Source organism: Mustela putorius, unplaced genomic scaffold (genome assembly GCF_011764305.1).
Source record: "Mustela putorius furo isolate JIRA1106 unplaced genomic scaffold, ASM1176430v1.1 tig00000129_pilon_pilon_pilon, whole genome shotgun sequence".
Lineage (NCBI taxonomy): Eukaryota > Metazoa > Chordata > Mammalia > Carnivora > Mustelidae > Mustela > Mustela putorius.
In genome coordinates, this window is record NW_025421290.1 from 38,181,692 (window position 1) to 38,199,384 (window position 17,693).

Sequence of the window (17,693 nt, forward strand, 5' to 3'; positions counted from 1 at the left end):
AAACAGCTGAGCTTTTATATGGAGGCCCCAGGGAAGAACCAACTTCTAAACTCCTCCAGGGATTGCTGGCAAAACCCAGTTCCCCATGACTGTAGACGTGAGCTCCCTGTGTCCTCTCCTGCTACCAGCCAGGGTCCACCTTCTGCTCCTAGACAGTGCCCACGTTCTTTCCCAAGTGGCCCCTCAAAGCCAGCAACACTGCATCTCATCTCCCTGGTGCTCTGAGTCTCCCACCTCCTTGGCTGGGGCTGGAGACAGAGAGCTCTCCTCTCCCCACATGCCGTGAGATTAGATCCGGCCCACCTGGCTCATCTCCCTGGAATCGGGTCCCCTGTGCCACAACCACAGGTGATCTCTCAACCTGTTCAGGGGTTTGGGGATTAGGACACCTGTGGGGGTGGGGCGGGGGGCCATTTCAGAAATTCTGTCTGTGGCAGGAGCTGGAAATGTAAGTGGAGGTTTGGAATCCTACCTGGTAGGCCTTGGTCAGCAACCAAGTTTTCCATAGAGACTTGTGGCAAAGCACAGATGGAGTCTGCCCTCTGATGAGCCCCTGGGAGGCATGCCTATGCACCGTGGTGACTGCACATGGTCGGAGGAAGTCTTCTATCCACCCGTGTTTTTGCTGATCTCCTGTGGGATTCTGGGGATCATGGCTACCTCTGGGGCCAAACTCTTCTTTCCCCTGAATTAGATCAAGATTTGACTCTTCTCACCATCCTGATAAAGGGGCCCTGTTTTGTCCCACAACATCCAGATCTGGAGATGAGTCCCATTCCGCTCTTGGCACAAAAAGCCACTCATGGTGGGCAGACCTTACTGAGGTCTGAGATACACACCCTAGAGTCCCCCTGATAGCACTTAGACATATCTCTCCTTTGAGGTCCTTCATGATGCTTGGCTCTCTCCCCCTCTCTTCTCCCAGCTTCCCTTCCTGTACCGCTTGACTTCTTCCTTGCTCTCAGGAGCCAACCCGTCTCTCCCTTTATCACACACACAGCAGTTCTGTTCCCCCCAGCTCCAGACCTTCTTTTCACAGCTGAGGTTTGGCTAAAGCTTTGGTGTCACTGCATGGAAGGATCTAGCAGATTCGCTCAAGTCAAGACCACCCTCCTCCCAAGTTTTTGTCTGCCCGTGGGAGCGAGGTTGAAGGTGGTTCCCTCCTTGCAGTTTCAGGTGCTATGGACTCAAGTGCCAAGTGTAACGGGGGCACAGGGTTGGAGCACCTCCCAAGCAGATCAGAGAGGTCTAGATAGGAACAAGAGGCAGTCCTCCTCTCTGCCGTTCTATCAACAGGACCCCGTCTAATGAAGACCTTCGTCTTCATTACTTGACACTTAATCTTCTTTCAAGATTAATCTTAATCTTCTTAATCTCCTTCCTCACTCTCTTCCTTTTAAAGATTTTATTTATTTATTTGAGGGCAGAAGGGCAGAGGGAGAGGGAGAGAACCTCAAGAAGACTGCACACTAAGAGTGGAACCCAACTTCTGCCTTAACTTCTGCTGCGAGAGGTTATAAAAGCGGCACTTTTCACTAAATAGACTTTCAAAAAATACTCTCATGGTTAGCATCCACGTTGCGATGGATTGAGGGGTCTGAAGCCACATGCCCCTTAGCACATGGGCTTTTCTAGGTTAATGTTCCCAAAGTGTGCTACAAATATCCCTAATGATACATGAACCCTCCTCTGTGGGAGGATTTTGGATAGTACACAGGTGAACAGTAACAGAATTTTAATAGACGTGTATTAATTTTAATGGGTACTAGAAGAAAATTGATAGATAGCATACCAGACCTGATTTCATGAATCAGGGACTTGATGAATTACATAACATTAATTGTTCAATTTTAGTATATGTGCTGCCGAAGCGAGCACAACATTAATTGTTCATAAACAATTATTCACAAACACTATTGTTTATGGCAAGACTAGAGTTAGGGTAGATAGCCAAGTACTCTAGCAGAACATATTGATTTTATGGAAAATACTTAGTAAGTAACAGGTGATATACAACTTTGGCAAAAACCATGAGAATGGTGTTCAAATGACTGTTTGGGAAATTCTTTCCCAGTGACTCATTTTTGGGAGTCCCCTCCCTATAAAAAGAGGGAAAAGGAACAACTTGAGATAAAAAATCCTATTCTCAGGGCACCTGGGTGGCTTAGTCCATTAAGTGTCTGCCTTAGGCTTGGGTCATGATCCCACCATCCCGCAATCGAGTCCTGCATCAGACTCTGTGCTCTGCGGGGAGTCTGCTTCTCCCTCTACCCCACCCCCTCTGGTGCTCTGTCTCTCTTGAGCGTGTCCTCTCTTAAATAAATAAAATCTTTAAAAAAAAAAAATCCTGGGGCGCCTGGGTGGCTCAGTGGGTTAAGCCGCTGCCTTCGGCTCGGGTCATGATCTCAGGGTCCTGGGATCGAGTCCCGCGTCGGGCTCTCTGCTCAGTGGGGAGCCTGCTTCCCTCTCTCTCTCTCTGCCTGCCTCTCCGACTACTTGTGATTTCTCTCTGTCAAATAAATAAATAAAATCTTTAAAAAAAAAAAAAAAAAAATCCTCTTCTCCAATCTGTACCAGACCCCACTCCCAAAGACCACCATTCCTTTTAACTCCAGATATACTGAAAGGTCTGAATTTCTCTGCAGTGTCATAGAGACAGAACACCCGGAGCCGCAAGTAGGTTATCACACATCAAGGTTGGATCAGCCCATCAGTGGCACCAGAGGGTGGGGTGGGGAGGAGAAACTGCAAAATAAGCCTGGCTCCAGGAACAGCCTGTATTCAGCACGGAGCCGTCAGCTCAGAAATACCGGACTTGGGTGTGTTTGTTATGGAGACTTACTACAGCAAAAGGGAGGGTGAGAACCTGGGATTTACTCTCCCCAAAGGGAAAGCTGGCAAGGTCATCTCCCAAGGGTCCCTGTCAAAAGCACAAGCCCCAGACGCACTGACAGAATAAGGGGACAGCGAGGAGCCACCCTACCTCCTTGTCCTTATTTTCATCCCTCTGACCGCAGGAGAGATACTGCAGATATATGACTCCAAATGTAATGAGTACAAATTGCAACTACTCCAAAGCTGTACCCTGATAATGCTTAACTGCAGCAGCAGGGAGATAAGACAAGAGACTGGACTGGAGGACATTTAGAAAAAAAGGGTCTAATAGGTCAGTGATTTCCAAACGCCCATCTACAGACCGGTGTCCGGCTGGCTAAGAATAATCACCTATATTGTGGATGGGCGTGTTTTTAAAATTTTTTTCCAGCTTTATGAGATATAATTGACATAAACATTGTGTACAATTGTTGATTTGATATACTTACATATTGCAAAATGATTACCACCATAAGATGGGTGTGTGTTTTACTCCTTGTCACCACCCAGGACAAGTTCTGGTTCAGGTTAGAAATGGATTCATGGAGGGGCTCCTCGGTGGCTCAGTTGGTTAAGTGTCTGCCTTTGGCTCGGGTCATGATCCCAGGTTCCTGGGATCAAGCCCCCTGCATCGGGCTCTCTGCGGAGCAGGGAGTCTGCTTCTCCCTCTCCCTCGGTCTGCTGCTCTGCCTACTTCTGCTCTCTCTCTCTGTCCATCAGATAAATAATTAAGATCTTAAAAAAATAATAATAAATGGACTTTTGGAATTGGTATTTTTAAAAGGTGTCTGATGGTCCTGCTGTTCAGCCTAGTTTGCAGACTACATTTTGAGCATTTGAGACTCACATCTGGTTGCTTCTGCTTCCTTCCTCTTCCCACTGGCCCAGCCTGGCTCATTCCTTCCATGTTGGGTGACTCTGACACTTTACTAACCCATCTCCTACCTCTCTCTTTCTTTAAACACTTTAGAGCCAAACCAATGACTGTAAAGGACAGAAAAATCCTATAAGAAAGAGAAACAGGATTTTTTTTTTTTTTAAAGATTTTATTTACTTATTTGTAAGAGAGAGAGAGTGAGAGCGAGCACAGGCAGACAGAGTGGAAGGCAGAGTCAGAGGGAGAAGCAGGCTCCCCGCGGAGCAAGGAGCCCGATGTGGGACTCGATCCCAGGACGCTGGGATCATGACCTGAGCCGAAGGCAGCCGCCCAACCAACTGAGCCACCCAGGCGTCCCGAGAAACAGGATTTAGTGTTCAAAAAGACCATTACCTCTTGGGAAAATTCATGGAACCTCTCAAATCTGCAATTTTCCTCATTTTAAAGTAATAAATGTGCCCATGTTATTGGATTTTTGTAAGGATCAAATAAACCTATTGATTCAAGGACCTAGTGACATGTGGTCTATGTTAATCGCATCATTTCTATGCTTAGAAGCATCCAGTGGCTCTTACATAAAGCATCCCATGGTTGTCTGGCTGGTTGTTCTTCCTTTAAGAACTCTTTTCCTTTCCCTATTCTGCAAAATTCTGGAAGACAATGCATCCCAGATCCTCTAAGGTGGGCACAATCTAAGCCAATCAGACTCTTCTGGAAATCTGGATTTTGAGTGGGGATTCAAGGATGGGAGGTTTGAAGTTGAGTCATGAGTTCATCCCCTGGAGATCCCCTCTTGCCTGGTCAGTTCTTCCTTCAGTTCTGTAAACTCCCCGATGTCCTTCCAACAGATTGCCCATTTTTCCCTTTCAGTTAACCCAGAATTGGTTCCTGCCTTCTGAAACCGAAGAGCCCTAATTAACAGAGCTCATCGCCTACAGAGTGAAGCATGCGACCTTCTCACCCTATGTTACAAATTCTCCACATTGTGTTTGTATCTCACTTGATGATCCTTCCCTCTCTAAACTTCAGCCTCTATGTGACAATCCCTGCTGGCTAGTTATTATACTGCTTGCATTTTATGGGCAAGGAGGGTTTCTAACTCATCTCTGTCCCATGCTAGATGGCTTGATGTATTTTGATCAGATTTAATTGTGGACCAACTCTGACGTTTAAAAATAGCAAAAGGCATTCTGTGGCTCCAAGCAGAAATGGTTGCCAGAGATTAAGATTAGAGAAAATCTGGATATAAACTAAATTCTGGAGATTTTTTTTTTTTTTTTTTAGATTTTGTTTATTTGAGAGAGAGAGAGAATGCATGCACATGTACAGGAGGAGGGGCAGAGGGAAGAGGGAGAAGCAGACTCCCTGCTGAGGTGGGAGCCTGATGCAGGGCTGAACCTGGGACCCTGAGAACATGACCTGAACCGAAATCAAGAGTTAGAAAGTCCAACCTACTGAGCCAACCAGGTGTCCCTCTATGAATATTTTTATTTTATCTTTTTTTTAAAAGATTGATTTTATTTATTTATTTGTTTGTTTATTTATTTATCAGAGAGAGAGAGAGAGAACAAGCACAGAGAGTGACAGAGGGATTAGCAGGCTCCCCACTGAGTAGAGAGCCGGATGTGGGACTTGATCCCAGGAGTCTGGGATCATGACCTGAGCCAAAAGCAGATGCTTCACCAACTGAGCCACCCAGGTGCCCCTCTGGGGGATATTTTAAAGCATATTCTAAAGGTATATTCTAGTCCTTTAGTTAGAAATTAGATTTGGAAGTTTAAGATAGAGGATCCAAATGAACTAGCCCACTGATGGTCAACGAGGCCAAACGTCTTTGGGTTTACATATAACCCTCTGGGTTATGCATTTGGATGTTCAGAAAGGTTATTTGTACCCTCAGGACATTCTGATGACCCAGGAAATCTTATTCATAAGTAGTTAGTTTTGAACACTTAAATCAAACTATAACTTTTTTTAATTAAAAGAGTGCAAATTCTTAACTGATCACCAATAAAATTAAGAAACAAGATTTTAAGTTGATTTTAAGTTGATCTAGTGGCACAACTATTAATAAATTCTCTTTCCTTTCCTTACCTGTTTTGCTCCCCCTGCTAAATTAGCTCCAGTCACCATTTAGTCATTGTTTTCTGGGTCCATGTTCACTAGAGGCTTTTTTATTCCCTGAGAGTAGAGAGAGAAAATGATTAAGGTAATTTCTCATTCCAGAATGATGCAATGACCAAGACAGCCTTGGAATCCAATGAAATTATAACCTGCTCTGGCACTTGCTAGTACTTTAACTTGGAGTGAGTAATTTTCCTTTTCCAGGTCTCAGTTTCTTTATCTGTACAATGGGGACAATAACATTGCCCCCCCACCCCCGCCCCCAGATCCAAGATTTTGATCCTGTTGGTGGCTGTGGGTCCTTGGAATTTTGTTAACAGTGGGTAGATATGAGGATCAGATGTATGAAAAGCCCTAGAACTGTGCCTGGAATCAAGTCAGTGTTCAATAAATGTTTCTTTCCCTTTTCCTTCAATGCTCTCTTCCCTAATATCTTCCATTCTTTTCCATTCCAGACCTCTGATTGCATTATATACAAGAATTATGCACATAAAACACATGCTTTTGATGTGTAAACATATTCTTTGTACATATTCACTCGTTTGTTCAACAAACAGCTATTGGGAATCCATTTGTACTGGGCACTGTGATAACCAGCTGGATAAGTTCCTTGTTCTCATAGATCTTATCCCCTAGCTGGGGAGTGTCCCCTCTGATGAGGAGCTGCGGGTGTGGGGAAGGAAAGCCACATGGACCAATCAGGGAAGGCTTCTCTGGAAAGGAAGCCTTTGAGGCCCAGAGGAGAGCCAGCCTGGGGTAAAGTACCTTAGGCAGAGGGCACAGCAAGTGCAAAGCCCCTGGGAAGGGGCAGCTTGGTGCTTTTGAGAAACAGGAAGTGTCCAGTGCCAGGAGGGATGAGAGTGAGAAGGGGGGATAGCAGGGCCTTGTTGGTCATGGTACGGTGCTAGGATTGAAATGGGACACGCTGGAAATGCTGAAGCAGGGAAGGAATGGGATCCGATTTAGGTTTAAAAAGCACCACTGTGGCTGCTGTGTTTCAGGGCGGATGGCAAAGGGCCAGGACGGAAGCCAGTGCACATGACTACATACACATGATACCAGGCAGGCATGTGGACTCCCAGAGTCAGAAAGGAGTACAACGCGGCTCTGGTTCAGAGGTGTGGGTATTCCTGGGGCAGTCACCAGCCTGGGGACCACTGGTCCTCACCCCACCTACCCAGGATATTTTATATGCGTCCAGAGCTGGGAATCACTGTGTCCAGGTGAACTCTCTGGGGCCAGAGATCACTTTCCAGTTCCGACATCCCATTACTTCTACAATGCTCTTTATCGGTGGAGCTTCCCCACATGCCCACTTATGGGACCAGTCAGCAACTCTCTTTCTCCTACTAAAGTTACCACCCCCACTGCCACACTCACCACCATCCAAGGCAAATCTCAGGAAAGGAAACTGGCTGTGGATGCTGGAATCCTGGATAGGAATGGGGTGATCAGGGGGCTCCTGGGTGGCTCACTGGGTTAAGCGTCTGACTCTTGATTTTGAACCCGGGCATGATCTCAGGGTCCTGACATCAAGCCCCTGTGAGGGGCTCTGTGCTCAGCGGGGGAGTCTACTTGGGATTCTCTCTCCCTCTGCCCATGCCCCCGCTCTCATGTGTGTGCTCTCTCTCTCTCTCTCTCTCTCAAATTAATTAATTAAAAAAAAAGAAAAGGAAAGAGTTTGTCAGTCTTCTGGGTATGCCCTGCAGTCCCCCGCAGTTTTCCGTTCTGACAGATCCTTATACCCAGGGTTGCTGTGTGTACTACCCAGAGCCCAGTCCCTGACCGAGTCCCCTGGAAGGAAGGTGAACCGATGAGTGTCCTCCCTGACCCAGTCCGCATGTATTACTGGAGAATTTGAGGACTAGAAGGGACTTTCACATAAGTAAATTCTAACTTAACCCTGGGTTGTTAGGGAGTGGAGGAGGGGACCAGACACTAAATATGGCCAGTCTTGTATTTCTGGAGCATTCTTAGAAGCTTGAGGTGGGAAGGGAACTTGATCACCTGCATTCTGGCAGGCTCTGTACTCTATAATTTACGGTCCTCACAATAGCTCCATGAAACAGTTGTTATTATTCTTTTAGAGATTAGGTAGCTGAGATTCAAAGAGCGAAAGTAACTTGGCCAAGGTCACACAGACGGTCAGTGCTGAGGGCCGGAGGAAAATCGAGTCAGCCCTGCACCCGTGCTGAGGCTCTGCCCACCACTGCCCTGTGCTCCCATTTGGTCTCCTTCCCTAGAATCTTCCTTCAATGGAGGGATAATCAGCATCACCCCTTTTCCCATGTCACCCCATTTGAGTCTAGGAGCCAGCTTTCCAATTCCTGCTACTCCTCACCTGGCACTGTGTGCCCCCTACCAGGACCCTGCCCCTCTGTCCCCTCTGTCCTCTTCCTCCCTGCGTGTTTCCTACAAACCTGGACCAGAGCATCAAACAACCCTACAGTATTAAGAAGGAACAAAGCATGGAAGTTAAAAGGTTGTCCATTTTGCTGACATGTTTTGATGGAGGAACAGAGAGAGGGAACTGTTTTTACTCTTGTGTCTTGACATATCACTGGTTGCTTTGCCTGGGTTGCTGTGATTTTGCATGCATACTCAACCCTGAGAAATTTCCCAGCTACTCAAGGCCTACAGTCACCTCTCACTTTAGGCAATGCCCCCCAGAGTTAGCACTTACATAGGAAATCAACTTACCCTATAAGGTTCTCTTGTTGTTGCATAGGACACGTTATAACTAGCTCCCCCACGCCCCCACACAGCCCTCATTAAACCAAGAGGTTAATTCATTTTGTTTTTTAAGATTTTATTTATTTGAGAGAGAGAGAGAGCACACACATGCGTGAGCATGAGCAGAGCCGTGAGAGGCAGAAAGAGAAGCAGACTCTCTGCTGAGCGGGGAGCCAGACTCCTAGCTGCATCCCAGGACCCTGCAACCATGACCTGAGCCCACGGCTGATGCCTAACCTGACAGACTGAGCCACCCGAGCGCCTTTTAAGGGGTTAGTTTTATATATCATTTGTGTTTCTCAACACCCTCAGTTGCTGATGGTTCTTGTCTGCCAAGTGATTGGCTGACCCTGTCCTAGGCCCAGACCATTCGATTTACACCTGAAAGGTAGCGCCACACCCTACTCCTAGACCTCACTGGACAGGGACTAGAGAAAAAAGCACGGCGTTTGCTTTCAAGTCACAGTTCAGTCTCTGGAGGAAGCCACTCCTGTAAGCAGCTTCCTCTCCCACCTGAAGGAAGCCTGGGGCTCCTGGCAGACCCCTCCCCCTTCTCCTCCCCCAGGAACTCTGGAGCTAAAGTCTTTATCTCAGGCACTCTCACGGGTTCTTTATGGGTCTTATCTTACTTCATTCTCCCAGCATACCTAGGTGGTGTTATTCCTGTTTCAGAGCTAAGGGCACTCAGGACCAGAAAGGGTAAGTAACTTTTTCCAAGGTATAGACCGGGAAGAGCACAAATGAGTTTAGAACCCAGGTGTGCTGGGTCGCGAAGCGTCTGAGCATCTGAGACTCATTTCTGTGCTTCAGCTCAACCAGGATTCAAGGTTCCTCAAGGTGGAGACCAGGTTTGGGTTCGCCACAGGCCTTAGCATAGGGCAGAGGCAGAGTGAGTGTTTGCTCAGTAAATTGTCAGAGGAAGTTCACCCTGATTACCTAGCGTGTGAGAACCAGTACTGGGGAAAGAGGAAGTGTTTGTGTAGTGATAAGGCCTGTGTGCTTGATAGTGGCTGCAGGCCGTGGGCCCGGGGCAAGAAGTGGGGGGATGGGCCGCCGAGTGGGTCCCCTAACAGGGGCTGATGGGAGAGTTAGGGGCAGCCAAGAGACCTAGAATTTGGGGAAGGTTGGGAGGGACACTGTGAGGGTTGACTGGTTGTTGGTTTCCCTGACACCCAGGCCTACTGGATTCCCCCACTTGAAGAAGTGACAGAAGCAAGAAAGGAAGAGGGAGGCAGGCTCTCTGTGGAAACAAGGGCCACCTGGAGGTTGTGGGAGAAACCAGTCAGAGCGGCTGTGTGAGAGGCAGCAGTTGGCATTTGGGTTTGGGAGACCCCAGGGGTCGATGTGGGATTTGAAGGGACTTCTGGGAAGATGGAGGGGAAACAGGACTTGGTTCAGTACCTCAGAGAAGAGGACATTTTCTTGAAGGACCCCATACAAAGAAGGCAAAGCACGTTAGCAATGGCTCGGAGGGATCAGAGAAGATGGGATTTGGTGTGAGGAAGCTGTGAGAGAGGTTTAGGAAGCTGGTTCAGAGAGATCTCGGGGCTTTACAAGGGTAATGCCTGACTGGAGGGCAGGGTGGGGTGGGAGGAGCGCAGGGAAGCAGTGGGAGAGGGGACCCAAGCTGATACTTCACATCTGCACCTCACCATTCACTGACTGTGGGACTTTGGGGAGATTTCTTAACCCTTCTGACCCTCAGTTTCCTGAGCCATAAAATGAGAGATAGTAGTAATACCAGCTACCGTTGGAATACCACGGCTACACAGGTAAAATGAGATAAAGCATGAACTGAGTTCAGCACAATGCCTGGAAAAGAGAAAGGCTCCGTAAATATTAGCAGTAACTGATGATGGTGCGACGAACAGAGTTTGTTCCTGGGAAGGCGGGATCTAGGAATATAGTGGAAAAAAGAAGCCACTGGCAACCTCTTCTGTTTCATGACAACTTAGGTTCACTGAGGACATCGTATGTACCAGACCCCGTTCTGTGTTGCAGACGTTTTGTTTCAGTTAATCCTCCCCATAACCTTCTGAGTAGGCACCATACTGAACCTCATTTGCACGAGGAAGCAAAAGCACAGAAGGTTTAGGTAAACAGTCTGAAGTCACACAGGTAGTAGGCAGCACAACTCCGGTATTCCGATGCCAGGCCCGCACACCAACGTCCTGCCTCTCATCAGCTTAAATAAATGTAAGACATCAGACAGACAGCCAAGAATGGGCCATAGAGTTCACAGTGTAGCATGGGGCTTTTCAGACCTCTGGGATGTCAGAATCTTCCAGGAGATGATCTAAAATGCACATTCGAGGGCCCCCTGACCAGAAAGGCTGCATCTGGCTGCAGGGACAATAATAGGGGCTGGAGCAGGAAGATCAGAAATTTGTATTTTTTTAACCAGTCCCAGAGGGGTTGGTGGTCTGGAGGTAGGAGGAGAACACATGGACGATACAGAAATAACTAGATGGTCCAATGGAAATAATATCTGAGTGGCATGAAGTGACAAGGTCTCCCCGATAAGGTGGGATTTGACCAAGGCTTTTTAAAAAATTGAGATATAGGGATGCCTGGGTGGCTCAGTTGGTTAAGCAGCTGCCTTCGGCTCAGGTCATGATCCCAGCGTCCTGGGATCTAGTCCCACATCGGGCTCCTTGCTCGGCAGGGAGCCTGCTTCTCCCTCTGCCTCTGCCTGCCATTCTGTCTGCCTGTGCTTGCTCTCTCTCCCTCTCTCTGACAAATAAATAAAATATTAAAAAAAATAAAAATAAATAAAAAATTGAGATATAATGGACATATAGCATTATATTAATTTCAGATGTACAACATAATGATTCAATATTTGTATACATTGCAAAATGATGACCTGGGATTTAAGGATGGATAGTCTGCATTTGGAGGATGTATTGGCTTAAACTGTGTCCCCCAAAAGATATGTTGAACTCCTGATCCCAGGAACCTGTGAACGTGACCTTATCTGAAAAAAGGGTCTTTGCAGATGTAATTAGGTTAAAGATCTTGACAGGAGACTGTCCTGGATGATCTGGGTTGATCCTAAATCCAAAGGCAAGTGTCCTTGTAAGAGACAGACAGAGGAGAGATGCAGAGAGAAGTCTGTGTGAAGACAGAGGCAGAGATGGGAGTTACGTGGCCACAAGCAAAGGAATGCTTGGAGCCACCAGAAACCAGAAAAGGAGAGGAAGAATTCTCTAGAGTCTTCAGATGGAGTACCTCCCTGCTGACACCTTGATCTCGGACCTCTGGCCTCCAGACTGTGACACAATACATTTGTGTTGTTTTCACGATCCAGTTTATGGTGATTTTTTATGGCAGCTCTTGGAAACTAATACACACTTGTATCCTACCCACAGCATTCACCCCAGGGAGGTCTTTGTGATTAGACACTGAGCTATGGAAGCCACAGCCTGTGGACTTCTCAGCTGTGTTTGCGGGAACCCCAGCCAGGGCACAAGGCCCTAAAGGAAATTGATGGAGCACACCCATTAGGGACTTGGTGGCTTCACCTTTGCCAGCTTGTGACTTCTCCATTTCTCCTTGGATGAAGGCTTGTGAAAGTCAAAGAAAGTCTTAGTCTTCTGGCTTCTCATTTTACAAAGGGGGAAGTCACACTTAGAAAGCATAGTTTCCAGCCCAAGGTCCCCCAGTAAGTGGTGGCAGGGCAGGGCCAGGACCCCTGTCTAGAACATACATCTCCTATGGGATGTTCAGTCCATGGTGTCCATGTGGGCTTGCCACAAAGCCCTGGTTATTATAATGCTGTAATGTTGTTACTTGAATTTCACTCTAAAAGACTCGATTATCTGCAACGAATTTGCTCGGTGGTCAGTCTTCTTGCCCTTGACCAACATGTGGGTGGTGATGCCTGACCTCTGGCTTAGATATTCTGATGGTTCCCTTCCCCGTAGCTGGGTCTTCTGCTTTAGGGATGCAAGTTGAGCTATCTTTGGAAGCTGCTATCTGAAATGCAGAAGTTGGCCATCTGTAGGACTGAGAGCACTGGCTGTGGTCTGTGAAACACCAAATCTTGGAGAAGTATCTCTTTAGAAAAGTTATTAATACTTCCTTGTCCACGTGCCACAATGACTTTCTGCAAGGGAGAAGAAAAAGATTCCCTCGTGTGCCTGTGGAGAGCTTCCTCCTCATCTGAAGCCCTTGCTTCTCATTCCTTTCTGTAGCAGTTGAGCTGGTAGAACGTGGCCACCCAAGGAATAAGCCTTGTCCCCAAGCTGGTGTTCCAGGTACTCTACTTACCAGAGGGCTGATTTTGTGCTGTGTTCTAGGAGAAAGGACAGCAGGGCCTCAGCAGGAGAAATCAAGCCAAGAAATATTTATTGAGAGCACACTACTTAAAAGGCATTGATGGGGCGCCTGGGTGGCTCAGTGGGTTAAGCCACTGCCTTCGGCTTGGGTCATGATCTCAGGGTCCTGGGATCGAGCCCCGCATCGGGCTTTCTGCTCAGCAGGGAGCCTGCTTCCTCCTCTCTCTCTCTGCCTGCCTCTTTGCCTATTTGTGATCTCTGGCTGTCAAATAAATAAATAAAATCTTAAAAAAAATAAAAGGCATTGAAAGGTTAGGTGTTAAAAATAGGAATGGGGTTAATAAGGGTTAAGGTGGAACATTAGGGTTGAAAACTAATACTCCACCTTAACCCAAGGAGGTTTTTAAAAAACCTGATGCCCAGGGGACACCCCATACCATTGACATCTGAGGGTGGGAGTCTGGCATCAACACTTTTCAAATACCCCAGATGATTTCAGTGGGCAGGACCATCAGGGAACCACTGAAATATGCTATTCCTAGGAATTATACCCAGATAACTCTTGTTTTCCGTGGTGTGGATGGGTTCTAGGTGGGTCCTAGGCATTGGCAGTTCTTAAAGAGCTGCTCAGGTGACTTCGGGGTGCAAAGGCAATTCAAGCGAAGTAGTAATGAGAAGTCATATAGGCATTATCAAGGTTCCTGCAGCCGGTGCTCTTGTCCCATCCATATGGCCTGTGTCTCTCACAATATGGAGGTTTGGTTGAAGAAGAATGAGTTTTGGTAGATTTCAGAGACAACTAGTGGTGGTGGACATCAGATGTTGCCTGCTTAGTAGCCTATCAAAGAAAATACATTAACCTGAAATGTTCTCAGAATCAAGAGAGAAGACTGGAAACAGTGTAGTCTTATGCTCCAGGTTACCCAGCTTTAAGGTCTTAGAGTACTTTTGAAGTAATCCCAAGGCCTCTGAGGATCTGCATATGGACAAGCTTCAGGCATGGCTGTGTCTAGACGCAGAGTGTAGCTAATGTTTTGGGGTAGATGCATTTGGTTCTCTGTTAATCCTCCTTTGGAGAGTTTCAACTCTGGGGCTACTTGACAAAGCACTGAGTAATTTTCCCATTTCTTCTTTCTTTCCCAATACTTTTTTTCTTCTTTGTAGCATGAGTGGCCATAGACATAAGGTAAGTAAGGGCCCCTGCAGTTCCCATCTTACCTCCCTGACCCTACTTCCTTCTCTGCTAGAGTCCCACCTTCACAGCTCTTCTTTTTTGTCCCTTGGTTCTTCCACTACAACTAACTCAGTGGATTTCTCTTCATCTCATACCTTCCTTGAGATTTCCAGGACGTCACCTCTCTGCACGGGGCTCTAGGACTGGTGTTCTCCATAAACAAACAGTGCTTATGGGGCAGAGGAGATGCCTCCCATCTTCAACTCCCGAAGTTGGTCTTTTCAACTTCTGTTTACTCTCAAGGCATATGGGTAGTGTTGATGGTTCATGTGATGGCTCTTAAGCTTTCTGAAACTTGTTCTTTTGGGATACATTTTATATCCTTTACTTGCATCATCCCTAAAATTCCTCCTAATAATTTTTTTTGTTGTTAAATCCAGACTTTTGGGTGCTCTCAGCTCATATATATTACTATATATTACTAGAATGTTGATCCTGGTAATCAGGATTTACAGGCTGTAACATATAGAGCAGGGTCCCGATAGTTTATCTTGACATGTTGTATGGACAACAGTGAGGAAAGACATTAATTTTTATGGAGAACTGGTGAGCAGTTCTTGTTTCCCACCTAGGAACATAAAACTTTAGCACCATGGGAATCTGGAGAGGAAGATAAGTCTTTTTTTTTTTTTTCTTCCCAAGTAAGTGAATCGAGGGGTGATGCTAATGGATGCTACCGGTTTCACACCAACTATTGACAACATCACAGATATTCTGGAAGACTTAAATTCACTTAAGCATAAAAGTTATATTATGAATATAAATGAGGATAGAAAAAAAGAATCTACTCAGTAGTGTGGGAACACAATAAAAAGTGCCGTTTTTTATCAAAAGTAATCACAACGATGTCTGAAAATTGGGGTGCAGTTAAGAACTTTCATTTCTATTCTCGACTCGAACACTGACTCACTGTATGGCTTGAAGCCAGTCACTTAACAGTTTTAAACCTCAGCTTCTGGGCGCCTGGGTGGCTCAGTGGGTTAAGCCGCTGCCTTCGGCTCAGGTCATGATCTCAGGGTCCTGGGATCAAGGCCCGCATCGGGCTCTCTGCTCAGCAGGGAGCCTGCTTCCTCCTCTCTCTCTGCCTGCTTGTGATCTCTCTCTGTCAAATAAATAAATAAAATCTTTAAAAAAAAAAAAAATAAAAAAAAATAAACCTCAGCTTCTCCATATGAAAAATGGCAATTAAAATACTAGATAGAGGAACTAGTATTTATTGAGCAACTGCTCTATGTTGATGTGCTAAATGCTTTATGTTGTATTCTGATTCATTCCCCAAATATTTATGGAGCACTTAGTAGTTACAGGGTATTGTACCTGTCCTAGGGATGTATCAGGCACAAAACAAAGACCTGGCTTTCTCAGAGCTAAAATGCTAGCAGGGCTGGGTGAGAATAAATAAGAAAAGTAATATCAAGGGTGCCTGGGTAGCTCAGTCATTGAGCGGCTGCCTTCAGCTCAGGTCATGGTCTCAGGGTCCTGGGATTGAGTCCCACATTAGGTTCCCTGCTCAGTGGGGGGCCTGTTTCTCCCTCTCTGCTCTGTGTGTCAAATAAATAAATGAAATATTTTTTTAAAAAAGAAAAAGAAATATCAAGGTACTTTTAAATATCAACGAGTGCTATATAGATAATAAAACTAGATCGTGGGACAGAAAATAACGCAGGGAAAGTGTTACTCATGCAGGGTGGGCTCTTTAGGAAGAGACATTGGAGTTGGAACCTGAATGATGAAGAGCAGCCTGCAGAGTCTGGAGTCCATGGGACAATATTTGGGAGAGAGCGTTCCAATTAGACAGTAAGTGCAAAGGCCCTGGTGCCCTGTGACTATAGATAGGAGAGTGAATGGTTGGGTGGTGAGAGGGAGTGATCACTGGTTAAAACAAGATTAGAAAGGTAGGAAGGAGCCAGACCACAGTGGCCTTTTGGGCTGTGATAAGGTATATAGGCTGTATTCTGATTGATCTGATGTACATTTAAAAAAATCATTACAAGTGTATTAAGGAGCATAGTGCAAGCAAGGACAGAGACAGAGACAACAGCAGGGAGACTGTTTTCTCACTTAGGTGAGAGAAGCAAACTTTCAGTAAAGGATCACATAGTAAACATTCTAGATTTTGTGAGCCACATAGTTTCTTGGGTGATACAAGAACAGGAGTTTGCATGCTGGATTTGGCCTGTCCAGCTGGGCAGCAGCTTGCCAAATCTTGACTTAGAGAGAAGTAGAAACTGATTGGCATATATTTAGGACACAGGACGGGTAGGACATGCTGATGAATTGCCTCTATGTACGGAGATGGTAAGAGAAAGAGGAAACACGGACGGCCTCAGTGAAGAAGTAGAAGGTGGTGCCATTTACTGAGATGGGGAAGAAACAGATTTGGCGGGGGAGGGGGAAATTAAGAGTTAAGTATGAGTTGCCTATTAGTCATCCAGTTTGGAGATGTCAAGTAGGGAGCCTGGTACAGACTCTGGAGTTTAGAGGAGAGGTCAGGGCTGGAGATCCACATTTGAGAGTTATCGGCTTATGGATGCTTTTAAACTCATGAGGCTGGATGAGCTCACTCCCAAGTGCAGCACAAAGGTTCCAGGAACAGGTCCAGGGGGACTGCAGAAATTAGAGGACCCATAGTACTCCTTGAAATCACTCTCTGGGTCAAAGAGTGTGACACATGACAAATATTGCCAAATTGCTCTCCAAAAGGGTCTTTTGTATCTGCACAGAACCCATCTTGTTTTAGCTGTTTAAATACACACTGTGAGCAGGGCTGTACACACGAGTGGGCAGGGACACAGAGTTAGGAATTCTTGACTGCTTCTGCATTGGAGTCGGGTGTGGGAGGGTGCTCAAGCCACACTAGAGGATGAGGCCAGTTAAAGGAGGCGGTTAAAGGAAAAGGCAGAAGGCAGAAGTGCTTCCAAGGGCTTCTGAGCACAGAATGGCCCAGCAAGTTTATTACAAAGGCAGATTTTTAAAAAAAGGAGCTGCTCCCTCTCATATCCGTGAAAGGCTGAGAAACCTGTAGGGAAGGGATAGTCTAGGTGAAGAGTGTGTCCTGGTGACATCTGTTCACCTCCAGGATCTTGGGAATCTTGAGAGCCTGGGTCTGGCTAGGTACATTTCAGGCTGATGGGATGGCAGAGACTGTGAGGCTAAGAAGCAGCATTTTTTCTGGTTGTGAGACACTTTCCATTTGCTCTCTTCTCCCCCCACAAAAGGTATAAAATAGCGCCTCCTTCAATGCAGAAGATACAAAGTTTAAAGTTTGGGCTCCCCAGAAGTATCTACTCAGCCTTCTAGGTGCACAGAATAAAGGGGAGAATGGTTTTGGGTTTTTTTCCTGTGTTCTTATCCGAAAACAGTAACACATTTTTCAATTAAAAAAAAAAAAACATTTTGTTGGCAAAACTGAAATCATACCTACACTTTAGATCCGTTATGGATTAAATAAATTTGTATGAAAACAGCTAAGGAATAATGGAAGGAGTTTGCTGTTAGGCCTTTTGCTAGGAGCTAAGGAATTAATCTTGCAGTTACTGAGCCAATATTTATTGTAGACTAGGCCCTATTT